Here is a 17,143-nt window from a genome sequence, read left to right on the forward strand (position 1 = left end):
CCTTTCCTCCCATCTAATATGTGCTCAGTGGCAGGAAGGCAAGGATCCCTTTGGAGCAGAAAGTTTGTAACCTCCTCCATTAGAACAAGCTGCCAGTGACAGACCCTTTACTGTCTCCAGTGCAAAAAAGTCTCTGAAGGTCATAATCTTGGAAGAGGCTAAAATGTGCTGACCAGAGCTTCAGAGGGTTTGAGCTCTGTAGTCCTACTATGAGGCCAGAACTCAGAGAGAAGAAATTTAAAAACAAATGTACCACAAAGTTTTGCAGAAAGCGAAAGCCAAGAAAACCCCAACAGAGTTTGAGCAGCTGCAGAAAGTTGATATGAATGCCCAGTTGAAAGAAATGGAAAAAACTGAAAAAGCCAGAACTATGAAGCAAATGAGCCTTAAGCACCAGAACAGTGGTGCTTCTAATATAAAAATATTAGACTGTAAAGCTTAAAAAACTGATATACAATGTAAGACAAGTACAAAGAGCTGTATACACTTGCTGACCATTCTAATAAGGAACAGAATACAGTCTAAAATAAAAGAAATTACTACAGATAAATGACATTTAATGGTACAAAGAAGGTCAATCAACCTGGATAATATTTTAATTGTACATATACATGCATCTAACAAAAAAGCACAGCATTAAATGAAAGAAAATAACAAAAACCAAAGAGTAAAGACTGGTCAAGACTAGTATTAGGAAGGGCTGGCATTATGGCATAGAATGTAAAACTGATATGTGTGGCACTGGCATCCCATATGGGTGCTGGTTCTAGTCCTGGCTATTCCATTTCCAGTGCAACTCCCAGATAATGTGCCTGGGAAAGCAGCTGAGGACAACTCAAGTGCTTGGCCCCTGCATCCCTGTGAGAGACCTGGGAGAATGTCTTGGATCCTGGCTTCAGATTGGCCCAGATCCAGCCCTTGCAGCCATTTTGGGAGAGACTCAGCAGATGGAAGATCTCTATCTTTCTCTCGCTGTAACTCTGCCTTATATATAATAAATAAATCTTTTTTTTAAAGACTAATATTAGGGGACACAAATATGTCACTTTCAGTAATGGACAGAACAAGTTTGCAAAATATTGTAAAGGATATAGACGATGTGAATAACAGCATAAAGCAACTTGATCAAGTACTTAAAATAATACACATTCTGTTCAAGTTCACATAGAACACTGCAGATGACCTTTTGCTTGGTCACAAAAGATCCTAAATAAAATAAAAGTATACAAATGCAACAAAGAATGTTCTGTGACATGAATATCAATAACACATCTAAGAAGAATTCTTATAGCTTTACAATAAGTACTGGCCGGCGCCGCGGTTCACTAGGCTAATCCTCCACCTTGCGGCGCCGGCACACGGGGTTCTAGTCCCGGTCGGGGCACCGATCCTGTCCCGGTTGCCCATCTTCCAGGCCAGCTCTCTGCTGTGGCCAGGGAGTGCAGTGGAGGATGGCCCAAGTGCTTGGGCCCTCCACCCGCATGGGAGACCAGGATAAGCACCTGGCTTTCTCTCTCTCTCTCTCACTGTCCACTCTGCCTGTCAAAAAAAAATAAGTACTAAAATGGGAAATTATGACCACTTCAACTTTGCTATTCATTGTGTAGAGTCTTCTAGGTTTGTGAAGAATTGGTCAGTATCTAACAAAAAGTTTATTAGTTTCATCAGAGGGCCAGCAGTGGGCAGCAAGTAACCACTGAATAGTGAGCTTTGCACCAAAATTCCCCCTAAAGGCCCCACATGGTGCACAGGATTGTTACAGACTGGGCTAAGCAGGCACCACTGCAGCTTCTGGAATACCTGGGATTGCATCCAAATGGAGGAAAATATCCTGAACATGACCCTGATGGCTTAGGAGGAATTTTTCTTTTTCTTTCTTTCTTTCTTTCTCTCTCTCTCTCTCTTTCTTTCTTTCTTCCTTTCTTTCTTTCTTTCTTTCTTTCTTTCTTTCTTTCTTTCTTTCTTTCTTTCTTTCTTTCTTTCTTTCTTTCTTTCTTCTTTCTTCTTATCCAGGATGTTTCTCACTTAAAAAAAATTATTTGAAAGGCAAAGAGACATACACACACATACACACACACAAACAGAGAGAGAGATTTTGCATCCACTGGGACTGGCCAGGCTGAAGCAGAAGCTGGAAGCTCATTCTGAAACGCTCAGCTTGGTGGCAGAGAGACAACTCTTCAGCTTGCTGCTTCCTTGGTTGTGCCTGAGCAGGAAGCTGGATCAGAAACAGTGCTGGGACTTGAACCCAGGCACTGTGATATAGAATGTAGTTCTTTTAAGTACTATGCCAAATAATAAGTACTAAATAATTATAAGTACTAAAACGAGAAACTGTGACCACTTCAACTTTGCTATTCACCATTGTGTAGGGTCTTTAGATTTGTAAACCATTTGTCAGTATCTAACAAATAATTTATTAGTTCCAGCAGAGGGCCAGCAGAGGGCAGCAAGCAACCATGAAACAGTTAACTTTGCACCAGCACTCAGCCTAAAGGCTGGATGTTTCTCTAAACTAACAGCAGAGATGCTCTCATTTTCTGAAATATTCCCAGGTGAGTTATTCTTTACTTCTTCATATAAAGTGGAAGAAAAAGTCATGGATCTATCATTGAGTGTTTTAATGGGATGAATCTATATTATGCTGTGACTTTTTATACATCCAGAAGTGCTTAGGGAAGAAATAATTTTTGAGTTTTTTTTTTTTTTATTTATTTGAAAGGAAGAACCAGAGAGAAAGAGAGAACTTCCATCAACTGGTTCACTACCTAAATGGCTGCAATGGCAGGAGCTGGGCCGATCTGAAGCCAGGAGTCAGGAGCCTCCACTGGGTCTCCCACATGGGTGCAGGGACCCAAGGACTTGGACCATCTTCTGCTGCTTTTCTTAGGCCATTAGCAGGGAGCTTTATCAGAAGTGGGGCAGCTAGGACTTGAACTGGAGCCCATATGGGATGCCAGTGCTGCAGATGATAGCTTAACCTGCTACACCAGAGAACCAGCCCCTAGGGGAGAAATTTCAATGTAGATTTAAAGAGTGACAGAAAACAACAGTGTGAAAATATACACAATGTATCAGAACTTTGCAGTACAGACTTGGGAACCAGTCACTGCTGGTTGACCTTCATTGGAACCTGAAACAAAAGGAAAAATGTGACCTCTTACATTCATGTTTTCTTTTTTTAAAAAAGATTTATTTATTTTTATTTGAAAGTCAGAGTTACACAGAGAGAGGAGAGCCAGAGAGAGAGAAAGAGAGAGAGAGGTCTTCCATCCGATGGCTCACTCCCCAATTGGCTGCAGTGGTTGGAGCTGCGCTGATCCGAAGCCAGGAGCCAGGAGCTTCTTCTGGGTCTCCCACATGGGTGCAGGGGCCCAAGGACTTGGGCCATCTTCCTGCTATCCCAGGCCGTAGCAGACAGCTGGATCGGAAGAGGAGCAGCCAGGACTAGAACCGGTGCCCATATGGGATGCCAGCACTTTAGGCCAGGGTGTTCACCTGCTGTGCCACAGTGCCAGCCCTTGTATTCATGCTTTCAGTAATTCTATATCATTCTCTTATCAACAACTTCAAAGTAGTTGTAAATGTCTTCAAAAGCAGAGATGTTAAAATTCACATTATGTCAAACTTAGATATGTTATTAGTACCCAAACAATAATCTATTAACTTCTTACTTTCCTGTATTTATTTATTTTAAAGATTTATTATTTATTTGAAAGTCAGAGTTACACAGAGAGAGAAGGAGAGACAGACAGAGAGAGAGGTTTTCCATCTGCTGGTTCACTCCCCAACTGGCCACAATGGCTGGAGGTGTGTCACTCCAAAGCCGGGAGCCAGGAGCTTCTTCTGGGTCTCCCATATGAGTGCAGGGGCCAAATGACTTGAGATATCTTCTACTGCTTTCCCTGGTCATAGCAGAGAGCTGGATTGGAAATGGAGCAGCCAGGACTCCATTCCCACATGGAATGCTGGCACTGCAGGTGGCAGGTATACCTGCTATGTCACAATGCCGGCCCCTCCTGTATTTATTAAAAGCAAACTTTCAAGTAAGGTACTTAAGATAACTATTGGGTATATCTTATTTTCATTTGTGAAAATTTCCATACTTAACTTGCAATTTTTGTCCAAGAAAAGTCAGTTTTCTCTCTCCTCAATAGAGAAAGAATTTCATGAGGGAAAATATCTCAAAAAAGTTAGCTGGGGTGGAATTTGGTACAGTAGTTAAGCTGCCATTTGTGATACTCACATCAACTACAGAAGTGCCTAGGATAGAGCCTTGACTTTTCTTCCAATTGCATCATCCTATTAATGTGCACCTTTGGAGGTTAAAGTACTTGGATCCATACCAGCCATGAAGGAAACCTGGAATGAGTTTTTGATTCCTGACTTTGGGCTAACTCAGCCCCCACTGTTGCTGACATTTTGGGAGTGAACCAACAGATGGGTGATCTCTACTGTCTCTTGTCTGTCTGACATTCAAAGAAAAAAATAGTTTAAAAAGCTAAGGGCTGGAGTCTGGCACTGTGGTGTAGTGGGCTAAGCCTCCACCTGCAGCACGGGCATCTCATATGGGTGCCACTTCAAGTCCTGGCTGCTCCTCTTCCAATCCTGCTCCATGCTAATGTACCTGGGAAAGCAGAAGAAGATGACCCAAGTGCTTGGTCCCCCTGCATCCATGTGGGAGACTGAGAAGAAGCTCCTGGCTCCTGGCTTTGAATAGGTCCAGCTCAGGCCATCACAGTCATTTGGGTAGTGAACCAGTGGATGGATGATCTCTCTCTCTCTCTCTCTCTCTCTCTCTCTCTCTCTCTCTCTCTCTCCCTGTCTCTGAGTAACTCTGGCTTTTAAATCAATCAATAAATCTTTAAAACAAACAAAAAAACTAAGAGGATGGGATTTGTCATAGTGATTGGAGAACTGCTTGAGATGCCTACATTCCATGTCAGCATGCCTGGGTTCAATTCTCATCTTTACTCCTATTACAGAACATTTCCCCAATCTGGATGGTGGAATTGCTATAGAACCCTCAAATCTGATTATGCTTACTCAACACACAGTAAGCCCATCACTTACATTGGGGTGGTGAGGTGAAAGAAAGTATTTATTTCAAGCCCAGAGCAAGAAGTAGCACAACTATTGCTTAATTACTACAGGGCTTTTCAGGAAATTAGAGGTAAAATTTCTTACAGGGTCTGAGTGCTACATGCTCTGCTTGTGTGCAAGTTCCTGATTGATCAGTGGTGTTTGTGACCTTTCTCTTACTAGTTGGGAATGTCATGTTCTTCAGGGAATGTCTATGATGTCCAGACAGGTTTCAGTTGGTCTGGAGGTTTACATGTAACTGGTAGTTACATACTGCCCCAAACTTGGGTTTTTCTTACCTAGATCTGAAACTCCCCCAGATAAACCTCTCCAGACAATATTGGCCCGCACTTTTATCTATTGCAGAAGCAAATGAGTGTGTCCAGTGACTGGAGGTTTGTCAGACCAGCTGTATAACTCCCTCAATTCAGTGAATTCTTTCTGATACAGTACAGGCAAGGGCAACTTGGGCTAAGGGAGACAGACAAAATGCTGGGTCCTGCTTTTGTATTATAGGGGTTTTTGTCTCAATTGCTCCTATTCTGTTGAGTATACTATGCCAGCATCTTAATGTGCAAAATCACACTCTCCAGTCCTGACTATAGAACAAAGATGAATAACCAGTTGTCATACAAATGGAACAGAGATATGGACTAGCTTCAAAGAAAGTTTGGGGGCCAGCACTGTGGCATAGCAGGTGAAACTGCTGCCTGCAGTGTGGCACCCTATATGGGCACCAGCTCAACTCCTGGCTGCTCCACTTCCAATCCAGCTCTCTGCTATGGCATCGGAAAACAGTAGAAGATGGCCCATGTCCTTGGGCCCCTTCACCCACATGGGAGACCCGGAGGAGGCTCCTGGATCGATCCTGACTTCTGATGGGTGCAGCTCTGGCCATTGCAGCTTGTAGGGGAGTGAACCAGCAGATGGAAGACCTCTCTCTCTGCCTCTCTTTCTCTCTCTGTGTATCTCTGACTTTCAAATAAATAATAAATAATAATAATAATAATAATAATAATAAATAAATTTAAAAAGAAAACTTGGGAAACTCACAGATTTCTGTATATATTTTCCATCTTTCTTGAACTCAAGGAAGCCTAAAATACATCTTTCATCTCTATCCCAAAGGAAACCCAGGTCATTAGCATCCTTCTTTCCTAACTCAGGTCAGTGTGAATATTGACTCCTACCTCCTCTGAGACACAGGGCCTGAGTGAAGGCTTTGAGTTTAGGCTTCTGTGATAAGCTACTTTATAGCATTGCTACTCCTTCCAAAGTTTCCTATGGAGTCACTGTTGTATGTTCAATCCTTGAATCTTGTCTGTGAAGCTGTTTCCATCTATGACTGCTTCAGGTCTATAGTCTTTAAAGCAAAAGGCTTTTCATCCCGGAGCAATTTGTGTATCTATAACATCATTCAGAGGCCATACAAAATGATCAACTTAAGATTTAGTCTGCTGTTGATTTATTGAATATCAAATTCCATTTTTTGTTGTGTTGGAAGGGTCAGACCAAATGGGCTTTACGAGGCCTATTGGTCAGACCCAGCCTGCTAAGGCATACTTATTCAATATCATGTAATTATTCACAGACATGTGTCCCAGTGGGATCTCATAGCAAAGTGATTGTATTAAAAATGACACAGCTTTAGAGTAACATTTAAGCTATCAAATAGTATGATTTAGTATCTCCCAAATAGCCAGAAATGAGCCAGTAACCTTCTTTGATTCAGAAATGGAAGCACATACAGTGAGCTGTATACACTGCAGTGAACTGCCCAAAATTGAAATACTCTGTGTCCTGCAGTGTATCACAAGTGACTATTATTCTGAGACATATCAACCAGCTTCAGGTGGCAATGTCTAATCTTACAGCATCAGTCATTTTATTTTTCCAAAGTTTGAATCCATACTCCCATCCAAATCTTGGCTCCTCAGAATCAAATAAGTTAAAGAATTTCCTCAACACTTCACTGCGGGTGCTTTATATAGGGTATAGCATTAGATATGAGAATATGAAATATAATATCTAGTTAGGATCTCTGTCAAAATGGGGCATCTTTTTAGATGATGTACTTCTAGCGGGATCCTTTGTGACAGCTGCTATCAAGCAATAAAGGACTCAAAATCCTTTCTAAATAACCTCTGTGCTTCATCTAATTTGGTTTCGGATCGACACCAATGACTCATTGCATCTTGGTTTTTGTTTCCTCCTTGTGATCAAGATCCATTTCTGAAAATGCAGCTGATCAATCATGTTCCATTTGTCCAATGTTTCCAGGTTGTATTTGACCTGGTTTTTGGTCCAGACCCATGTCAAGAGAGAAACATTTGCTGAGAAGGGATCAGTGTCAATATGTTTTAGCCATATTGGAGCACCAATGAAAGTTTAGAAGTGGACCTCAGGCTAACTTTACCTGTAGTCCATTGTTGAACTTAGCTGTATCTGTTATGCAGCTAGAACTCACCATCCCGGGGTCAGCACTGTGGCATAGCAGGTAAAGCTGCTACCTGCAGTGCCAGCATCCCATGTGGGTGCCAATTTAAGTCCTGGCTGTTCTGCTTCTGATTCAGCTCTCTGCTGTGGCCTGGGAGTGCCATGGAGGATTGCCCAGTGGCTAGGGCTCCTGCAACTGCATGGGAGACCCAGAGGAAGCTTCTGGCTCCTGCTTCAGATTGGTGCAGCTCCAGTCATTGCAGCCATTTGTGGGGTGAGCCAGCAGATGGGAGACCTCTCTATCTCTCTGTCTCTGCCTCTCTGTAACTATCCCTTTCAAATAAGTGAATGAACTTTCAAAAAAAGAAAAAAGGACATAAGAATTCACTATTATAGAATTAAAAGCAAAGACAAATAAAATGTGGAATACTTTGAGAAAGAAAGGTATGGGGCCAGTGCCGTGGCTCACTTGGTTAATCCTCCACCTGCAGTGCCAGCATCCCATATGGGCACTGGGTTCCAGTCCTGGTTGCTACTCTTCCAGTCCAGCTCTCTGCTGTGGCCCGGGAGGGCAGTGAAGGATGGCTCAAGTGCTTGGGCCCTGCACCCATGTGGGAGACCAAGAGGAAGCACCTGGCTCTTGGCTTTGGATCAGCACAGCACTGACCATAGTAGCCATTTGGGGGGTGAACCAACAGAAGAAAGATCTTTCTCTCTGTCTCTCTCTCTCTTTCACTGTACCTCTATCTGTCAAATAAAATAATTTTTAAAAAGAGAAAGAAAGATAGATAATGGGATAAGGCAAAAGAAAAGGTGGAGAAGAATTAGAGGGAAATAGAAGATAATGAGCAACACAGGTGAGGCAAAAGTCATCAGGTAGATAGCTTTTCTTACCAGGAAAAAAAGAAAAGGGCCAGTGCTGTGGCTCAATAGGCTAATCTTCTGCCTGCAGTGCCAGCACACTGGGTTCTAGTCCTGGTCGGGGTGCCAGATTCTGTCCCAGTTGCTCCTCTTCCAGTCCAGCTCTCTGCTGTGGCCCGGGAATGCAGTGGAGGATGGCCCAAGTCCTTGGGCCCTGTACCCACATGGGAGACCAGGAGAAGCACCTGGCTCCTGGCTTCAGATCAGCGTGGTGGTGGCCATTGGAGGGTGAACCAACGGCAAAGGAAGACCTTTCTCTCTGTATCTCTCTCTCACTGTCCACTCTACCTGTCAAAAAAAAAAAAAAAAGTCACCATCCCGAAGTGCCAGGCCAGTATTGTTTTCCAGGGAATTCTATTTCTGAAGAATTCTGTCAAGCAAAAGACACAAAGCTCAAAAGAAAATTATATAATAAGACCAACAAGAAGATAACAAATTAAGTTGTCATCCTGAAAACCATGAACAGAGTTATAAGACAATAGCAGAATATAATACTATAATTGACTTTGTATAAGTAAACAAGAAATTTGATAAATCATGCATTAATCTGGCCCAGAAAACTCTCAAATTTAGAAGTCTAAAATGATGAACAGAGTTGCAATGTAAAAGTAGGTGCATTGTAGTTTGTTGATTCTTTGCATTAAATACATATGATAATCTATGATTCAGATTCTCTCAAAGTTAAAAATTCAAGCCAAGAAAGACTCATATTTTCTTTTTAAAAAGTTTAATTTATTTATTTGAAATGCAGGGTTACAGAGAGAAGGAGGCAGAGACAGATAGGGAGGTATTCTATCTGCTGGTTCATTCCCCAAAGGGCTGCAATGTCCAGGGCTGGGACAATTGAAGCTAGAAGTCAGGGGGCCGGCACCATGGTGCATGTTAATCCTCCACTTGCTGTGCTGGCATCCCATATGGGTGCTGGTTCTAGTCCTGGCTGCCCCTCTTCCTATCCAGCTCTCTGCTATGGCCTGGGAAAGCAGGAGAACATGGCCCAAGTGCTTGGGCCCCTGCACCCACATGGAACACCTGGAAGAAGCTCCTGGCTCCTCCTGGCTTCAGATTGGCACAGCACTGTCTGTTGCAGCCATCTGGAGAGTGAACCAGTGGTAGAAGACTTCTCTCTCTCTCTCTCTCTCTCTCTCTCTCCCTCTCTGTAACTCTGCCTTTCAAATAAATAGATAAATAATTGCTTAAAAAACACATTAAAGGCCAGTGCCATGGCTCAATAGGCTAATCCTCCACCTAGCGGTGCTGGCATACCGGGTTCTAGTCCCGGTTAGGGCGCCGGATTCTGTCCCGGTTGCCCCTCTTCCAGTCCAGCTCTCTGCTGTGGCCCAGGATTGCAGTGGAGGATGGCCTAAGTGCTTGGGCCCTGCACCCCATGGGAGACCAGGAGAAGCACCTGGCTCCTGCCTTCAGATCAGCATGGTGCACCGGCCACGGCAGCCATTGGAGGGTGAACCAACGGCAAAGGAAGACCTTTCTCTCTATCTCTCTCTCTCTCACTGTCCACTCTGCCTGTCAAAAATAAAAAAATAAAATAAAATAAACACATTAAAAAAGAAAAATATCAGAGTAATTGATAGGTTTATGATGCATTTTATGAGAAAGTACAAGCAGTGTGTCCAGATGTAGAAGAGAGTGAGCAAGTTGTTGAATCTTGTCAGGTAAAAGTAAAAATTCAGATGAAAAGGAGCAAGAAGATTGGAGTAGGTAATGTTAAGCAGAGGGCATCATCTAAATGCCTGGAACTAGTGTTCATTCCTTGGATGACCTATTCTGGGTTTGCAGCAGAGAGTAAAATATACATGGAGATGTAGAGGCCTATCATCCTCCTCATTCTGATTTTCACCGAACAATTAAGACAGCAAATTGAGTCATTCTCACATATAATCATGTGCCATTATGCTTTAGCCTCAAGCTGTGGGGTCCTTCAATTATGCTTCTCCCAGGACCACACTTAAGTATCCTGGAAGTGGGGCAGACCTTCTTCCTTCCAAAAGAGCAGCTGGAGACTATGGTGAGAAGTGAGATGAGTCCTGAAAATTTGATAGACTGTACAGAGACCTGTAATAGTGACTACTCACATTCAAAGGATTCATTACCCATGACATAGCCCAATGAAGATCCCATGAACACTCAGACTGTCTAGAATTGACTGAGTAAAAAGATGCTTTCCACGCTGCACTTTCTCTTACCTGTATTGAGAGAGTTTTTGGACTGAATCTAGAAGAGAACTGCCTTCTGAGACACTTCAACTCAGAACTCATAAGTCTCTATCCCTAGTTCTTTCCCTTGGATTCAGTGTACAAGTTTCAAGACAGAATCATTAAGAAAATAAAATTGTGCTCATTCTTTTGCAAATCATAGGTGTATCAATAAATTTAGGCAAAGTGAAACTTACCTGCATAGTTTCATTCCAATTTTAGCATATGTGCATAGTTTCTATTCTTTAAAGTAATAAATCACAGAGTAGGCACAATAAACTCACAAATGTTCTGTAAATAAAAACTTACCATTTGTATTGTCATGGATTGAAGTTTAGTTTTTCAAAGAGCAATGAGTTTAGCAAAAAGCCTTCAAAGATCTTTCTCTAGTAAGTCAAATTCATTTTTGCTAGAAAAGAAACTTCTCACACCCATGTAGGAGACCTGGAAGAAACCCCTGGCTCCTGGTTTTGAATTGGCCCAGCTCTGGCCATTGAGGCCATTTGGGGAGTAAACCAGTGGATGGAAGATTCTCTCTCTCTCTCTCTCCCTCTCCCTCTCCCTCTCTCTCTTTCCCTCTCTGTATTTCTGCCTTTCAAATAAATAACTAATTTTTTTAAAGAAAAAACTAATGGGGCTGCCGCTGTGGCATAGCAGCTGAAGCCTCCTCCTGCAGTGCCAGCATCCTATATGGGTGCTGGTTCAAGTCCTGGCTGCTCCTCTTCTGATTCAGCTCTCTATTATGGCCTGGGAAAGCAGTGGAAGTTGGCCCAAATCCTTGGTCCCTTGCACCTATGAAGGAGACCTGGAAGAAGCTCCCAGCTCCTGGCTTCAGATTGGCACAGCTCCAGCTATGGCAGTCATTGGGTGAGTGAACCAGTGGAAGGAAGACCTCTCTCTCTCTCTGCCTCTCTTCTATCTGTGCAGCTCTGACTTTTAAATAAATAAATAAATATTTTTAAAAGAAAACTATTGTCTTAAATTGTGAAGCATATCACATTTTAAAAAAAGATTTATTTATTTATTTGAAAGTAAGTTACACAGAGAGAGAAGAGGCAGAGAGGGAGGTCTTCCATCTGATGGTTCACTCCCCAATTGGCCACAATAGTCAGAGCTGCACTGATCTGAAGCCAGGATCCAGGAGCTTCTGGGTCTCCCACATGGGTGCAGGGGCCCAAGGACTTGGGCCATCAGCGACTGCATTCCCAGGCCATAGCAGAGAGCTGGATAGGAAGTAGAGCAGCTGGGTCTTGAACTGGCACCCATATGGAATGCCAGCACTTCAGGTCAGGGTGTTAACCCACTGCACCACAGCACCAGCCCCTGTAAATCACATTTAAAAACTTTTATTTAAGGAATACAACTTCATGTATTTAATATATACAGATTTGGGTACATGATGATTTCCCCTTCTACCTTCCTCCCACTCGTACTCCTGCCCTCCTCCCTCCTCCCTCTTCCTTTTCCATTCTTACTTTTTACAGAGATCAATTTTTCAGTTAACTTTTATACTCATAAAATTATCCCTACACTAACTAGAATTCACTGATGAGTATGAAGAAAACAAAACAAAACAAAACCAACCAACCAAAATCTTGTCCCTCAACAGTCAAGGCAAGGGCTGTTCAAAATCATCACATCTCAAAGTGTTAATTCCACTCTTATAGGATTACATTTTAGGTATTCTATTAGTTACCACAGATCAGGAGACCATACGATATTTGTCTTTTTGTGACTGCCTTATTTCACTAAGTATAATGGTTTCCAGTTTCTTCCATTTTCTTGTAAATGAAAGGATTCCATTTTTTTTACCACTGTGTAACATTCCATAGTGTATATATACCTTAATCTCCTTATTCAGTCTGCAGTTGATGGACATATGGGTTGATTCCATATCTCAGTTATTGCTAACTGAGCTGCAGTAAACATGGGAGTATAGATAATATTTTCATATTTTGATTTCATTTCCTTTGGTTAGATTCCCAGGGGTGGGATGGCTGGGTCATATTGTAGGTCTATATTCAGATTTCTGCCTTCCACAATGGATAGCCTGAGCAGTAAGCAAGCAGAACTGAATAAGAAGAGAAAGAAGTCCTGAGATCCAGTCTTACTCATGATTCTCAGTGATAGCAGATGTGAATCCCAAATCCTTCACCTGGGAGTGACTTTCAACCCATGTGAGATGCAGAGTGCTGTAAGAAACACAAGGGAAGCCTCCTTTCCTCCTGTGGTAAAAATTCAGAATACTATGAATATCGTTGCTCATAGGGAGTACATTCTTCTCCCCAGTTTACATATAACAAAGCAAAAATTATCATTTTATATGGGAATTTTCCTTGTATAAAAGTATTGTTCACTATCTCCCTCTGACTACATATCCTAAGATAGCCTGACACATATCACAGTTACACTTCTCTTAAAGTCCAGAAAGTCACTCTCAGTTCCTTTCAGATTTATTTTTGGTTAGCTGCTCTCAATTTTGCCCCTCTCTCAGCATTTCCAGAGCTCTACAGCTGCATTTGATTCCCACCTTGAGTTACTTCCAAACTCTCAGCGGGCAACTGACCGTGGTCATCTTGGTTGCAGCACATTAGGGATTCAGATCATGTTGGTTTCTCAGTCTGAGCACTGTCTCTTCCCCCATCTCCATGTATGTGAATTTCTACCTGCTCAATATGGAACTTAACTTCATGGCTAGATGGGACATGATGGAGTATTTTGATATTTCCATTAGCAATTCTGACTCCTAAGTTCCTTAAACAGGATAAATGAAGCTATATCCAGGCCACAATGTTAGTATTGTATTCCAAGACCCCTGAATGGCAGCAAGGAACACAGAATACAGAATGAAGGAGTCTGAAGGAAAATTTATTGTGCTCCTCTTGTTATTCTAGTGATGTAGTAGCTGAAATCCTATCCTATATTAAAAATCATTATGAGCGGCAATATCCTGCATTTCATGCTTTTGTGTCAGACAATTTTAAACTGCAAGTTTGCCCAATACATTAATTAAATATACCACAGGATTAATGGTGATTATTTATCATAATAAGGACTAAGATTAACTCATTCCTTTGATCCTGGGGTACCAAAAAGGAAAAAAAAATCACTGGTAAGTATTTACATTTAGTTCTAGCTCTTTCCAAAGGTCAGACTCCTAAACATATTCATCTTCAGAGGTACATCTCAAATCTAATTTTATCTGAAATGTTGCCTTCTAGCTAATTCATATTATTCCTGTGACTCATTTGTGGTACTTGCAAGGGAATTCCCTTCTATAGGACTCACTTCCACCAGCCCTAATCTCTCCTCATTTTGACTGCAAGGTTCACTCCAGTTACTTATTTTTTCAAAAAAAGTTATTTGGTTATTTGAAATCCAGAGTAACAGATAGGCTGAGACAGAGATCTTCTGCCTACTGGTTCACTCCCCAAATGGCCTCAGCAGCTGGAGGTGGGCCAGTCTGAAGCCCAGGGCCAGGAACCTTTTCCATGCCTCCCACATGTATGGCAGGGGCACAAAGACTTGAAACATGTTTGGCTGCTTTCCCAGACTATCAGCAGGGAGCTGGATTGGACGTGGAGCAGTCAGGACTTTAGAGAGCACACATATGAGATGTTAGTGTCATAGGTGGCAGATGTACCCACTATGCCAAAAAGCTTGCTCTTCCAGTTACTCGTTTTACCTTGTGTTTAAGAACCTCATAGTCTCACCACATCTGCTGATTAAAGACCTGAGCCTCATTACTCCAGATGATTGCCTTTCTCATGGTTGCCTCTGACAGAGTACATGACCAGGATATTAATCCTGGTCTAATTAAATTCATCATTCACCGATTTTAAGATATATTAATATATGTTAATAATGCATGTGTTTCTATATCTAGAAAATTAAACCTTTTTGTCTTCCATGATACTTCATATCATCTTGCATGTTGATAATTTCACATATTTTCATGTTGCCACTCAACTTTGCTTACACAGATGGAATGAATAATTTGTCAAAATACATCTCTTTATGCCATAAAATTTATAAATATTCTTGGACTGATTCTAATTTTTATACCTTTCTGTATGTCTGAAAGATAATATCTTAGATACTTTAAAAATTTTTTACACGATATCTTCATTTCAGTTTATATTTTTCAAAACTTCACAATACTAATTACAAATGAAATATCCATTATCATTATCCTCTCCAACACTTATCCATCCTTCTTCTTATATTTACAAAGCATATTTCACCTTGATAGGAAAACTCCTCTTCACTTAATTTCTAAAACCACATTATAATCTCTGTCTTTCAAGAAAAAGCAGCAAGGACTGTTACATTTTCTTGCATCCTCCTCCACTCTGAATTACAAGGGTAACCAGGGATTTTCCCCACTCAAATAGCTGCTCTTTAAGGAACAAATATTAATATAATCCAATAACTTCCCATAAATCTATTGTTTCTATCATTATCTTACTTTTGACAAAATATCTAAGTATGGCCACCTTTTGGTTTCTTTGATATCTCAGGATTCCTGATTGTCATTAAACTACTATTGTCCCTTCTTCCCAGCACTTTTGTCAAGGACTTCTTCATTCAAATTGTAAAAGCTCAAAAATCAATCTTGGCCCCCATTTTCTTCTCTATATTATTTTGGAATTCTGATGCATTCGCTCAATAGCCTCAATTTTTCATTGTTAGCTCTGTGATTGTAATATCTAATAATTCAAGTGAGAAACCTTGCAAGCTCTAATTTAATTGTGTCACAGACCTAAATTAAGGTCTGAGGAACTTCATAAATCTCATTGTAGCTTTTCTGCAAAGGGTTTGCCACCCAAACATAAGTTTCATGAAAATCACCACTAAATCAAAGCCAAAATTATAAAGGAAAAAACCCATATCAACAGTGTCATCATTGGACACATAGATTTGGGCAAAACCACCACCACTGGCCATTTGATCTACAAATGTGGCATTGACACAAGAACCATTGAAAAATTTCAGATGGAGGCTGCTGAGATTGGAAAAGGCTCCTTCCAGTGTGCCTGCGTCTTAGATAAACTGAAAGCTGAGCATGAGCATGGTATCCCCATTGACATCTCCTTGTGGAAATTTGAGGCTAGCAAGTATTATGTGACTATTATTGATGCCCTTGGACACAGAGACTTTATCAAAAACATGGTTATAGGCACATCTTAGGCTGACTGTGCTGTCCTGATTGTTGCTCCTGGTCTCAGGGAATTTGAAGCTGGTATCTCCAAGAATGGGCAAACCTGTGATCATGCCCTTCTGGCTTATACACTGGGTGTGAAACCAATAATAGTGGTAATTAATAAGATAGGTCCCACTGAAACACCCTATAGATGGAAGATATATGAGGGAATCATTAAGGGAGTTAGCATCTACATTAAGAAAATTGGCTACAACCCTGTCAGAGGAGAATTTGTGCCAATTTTTGGTTAGAACAGTGACAATATGCTAGAGCCAAGTGCTAATATGCCATGGTTCAAGGGATGGAAAGTCATTTGTGAAGATGGCAATGCCAATGAAGCTACACTGCTTGAAGATCTACGTGGAGATTGGTATTCTTGAACCTGGCATGGTGTTAATCTTTGCTCCAGTCAACATCGCAACTGAAATCGTGCCCATTGAAATGCACCATTGTTAAAGAAACCTGGGGTGGAAAACTCCATTCAAACAGGCACCAGAGAGAGTGGAGGATCCAGAGCAGGTTATTAATGCCAGCAGACTCAGCTGGAGTCATTTCCTGAGAGAGGAGCATGAAATCCCAGCTTCTTACAATATTTATAAGTTCATCAGTATTGTGCCTTAAGTGTTACAGCATTGGTGGGTTTAAATTGCAGCCTCCATGACTTAGTGTCACACTTGCAATGGTTGGTGGGTCCAGTATATTTATAAAAATGACAGCAGGGGAAGATTTATAGGACAGATTTATGACTGGAATTACAGAAGAATTTAGGACATCTCTCCTTAGACAAGACAACTGTGCACAGCTACTTCACCAGATAATTGGGAGCAGCCACTTTTCAAGATTAGCACTGGGGACCCACTTTTCTTCTTTTGTCTCTACTTGTGGCCTTACTTACTCCATGTGCCCCTACCCCTCTGGTGCCCTCTTAACCATTCTAAGGGGCACCATCTTCTGTTCTATTTTCTAAATTAACTGGCTAGTCGCCCTGAAGGAGCATTTGGAACTTTATGGCCTGCAGACAGAGACAAACTGGGTTATCATGTTGATGATTCAGGAACCAAACAGGAGTGCCAGAAAGATTACAAGGAGGGAGAGATCTGGATGGTGGGAGGAGCCAGGATGACCAGCTCCAAATATTACTCTAAAAGGTCCAACAGCTAGCTATTTTTTTCCTCTACTTTTTCTGACCCTCTCATTAAGTTGCTGGACCATATTTCTGACTACTCCCAACAGCACTCTTTATTTAAGAAAAAGCAAATTCCCCCTTTTCAGTAGTTATTAGGTAAAGTTC

The 17,143-nt window shown here is 41.5% G+C and overlaps 1 pseudogene; it reads left to right on the forward strand.

Annotated features, from left to right (window-relative positions):
* The first annotated feature begins 247 nt into the window (after nt 1-247).
* Nucleotides 248-16,308, forward strand: LOC133754373 (putative elongation factor 1-alpha-like 3; annotated as a pseudogene).
* The last annotated feature ends 835 nt before the right edge of the window (nt 16,309-17,143 follow it).

The sequence above is a fragment of the Lepus europaeus genome, unplaced genomic scaffold, assembly GCF_033115175.1.
Source record: "Lepus europaeus isolate LE1 unplaced genomic scaffold, mLepTim1.pri SCAFFOLD_104, whole genome shotgun sequence".
Taxonomy (NCBI): Eukaryota; Metazoa; Chordata; class Mammalia; order Lagomorpha; family Leporidae; genus Lepus; species Lepus europaeus.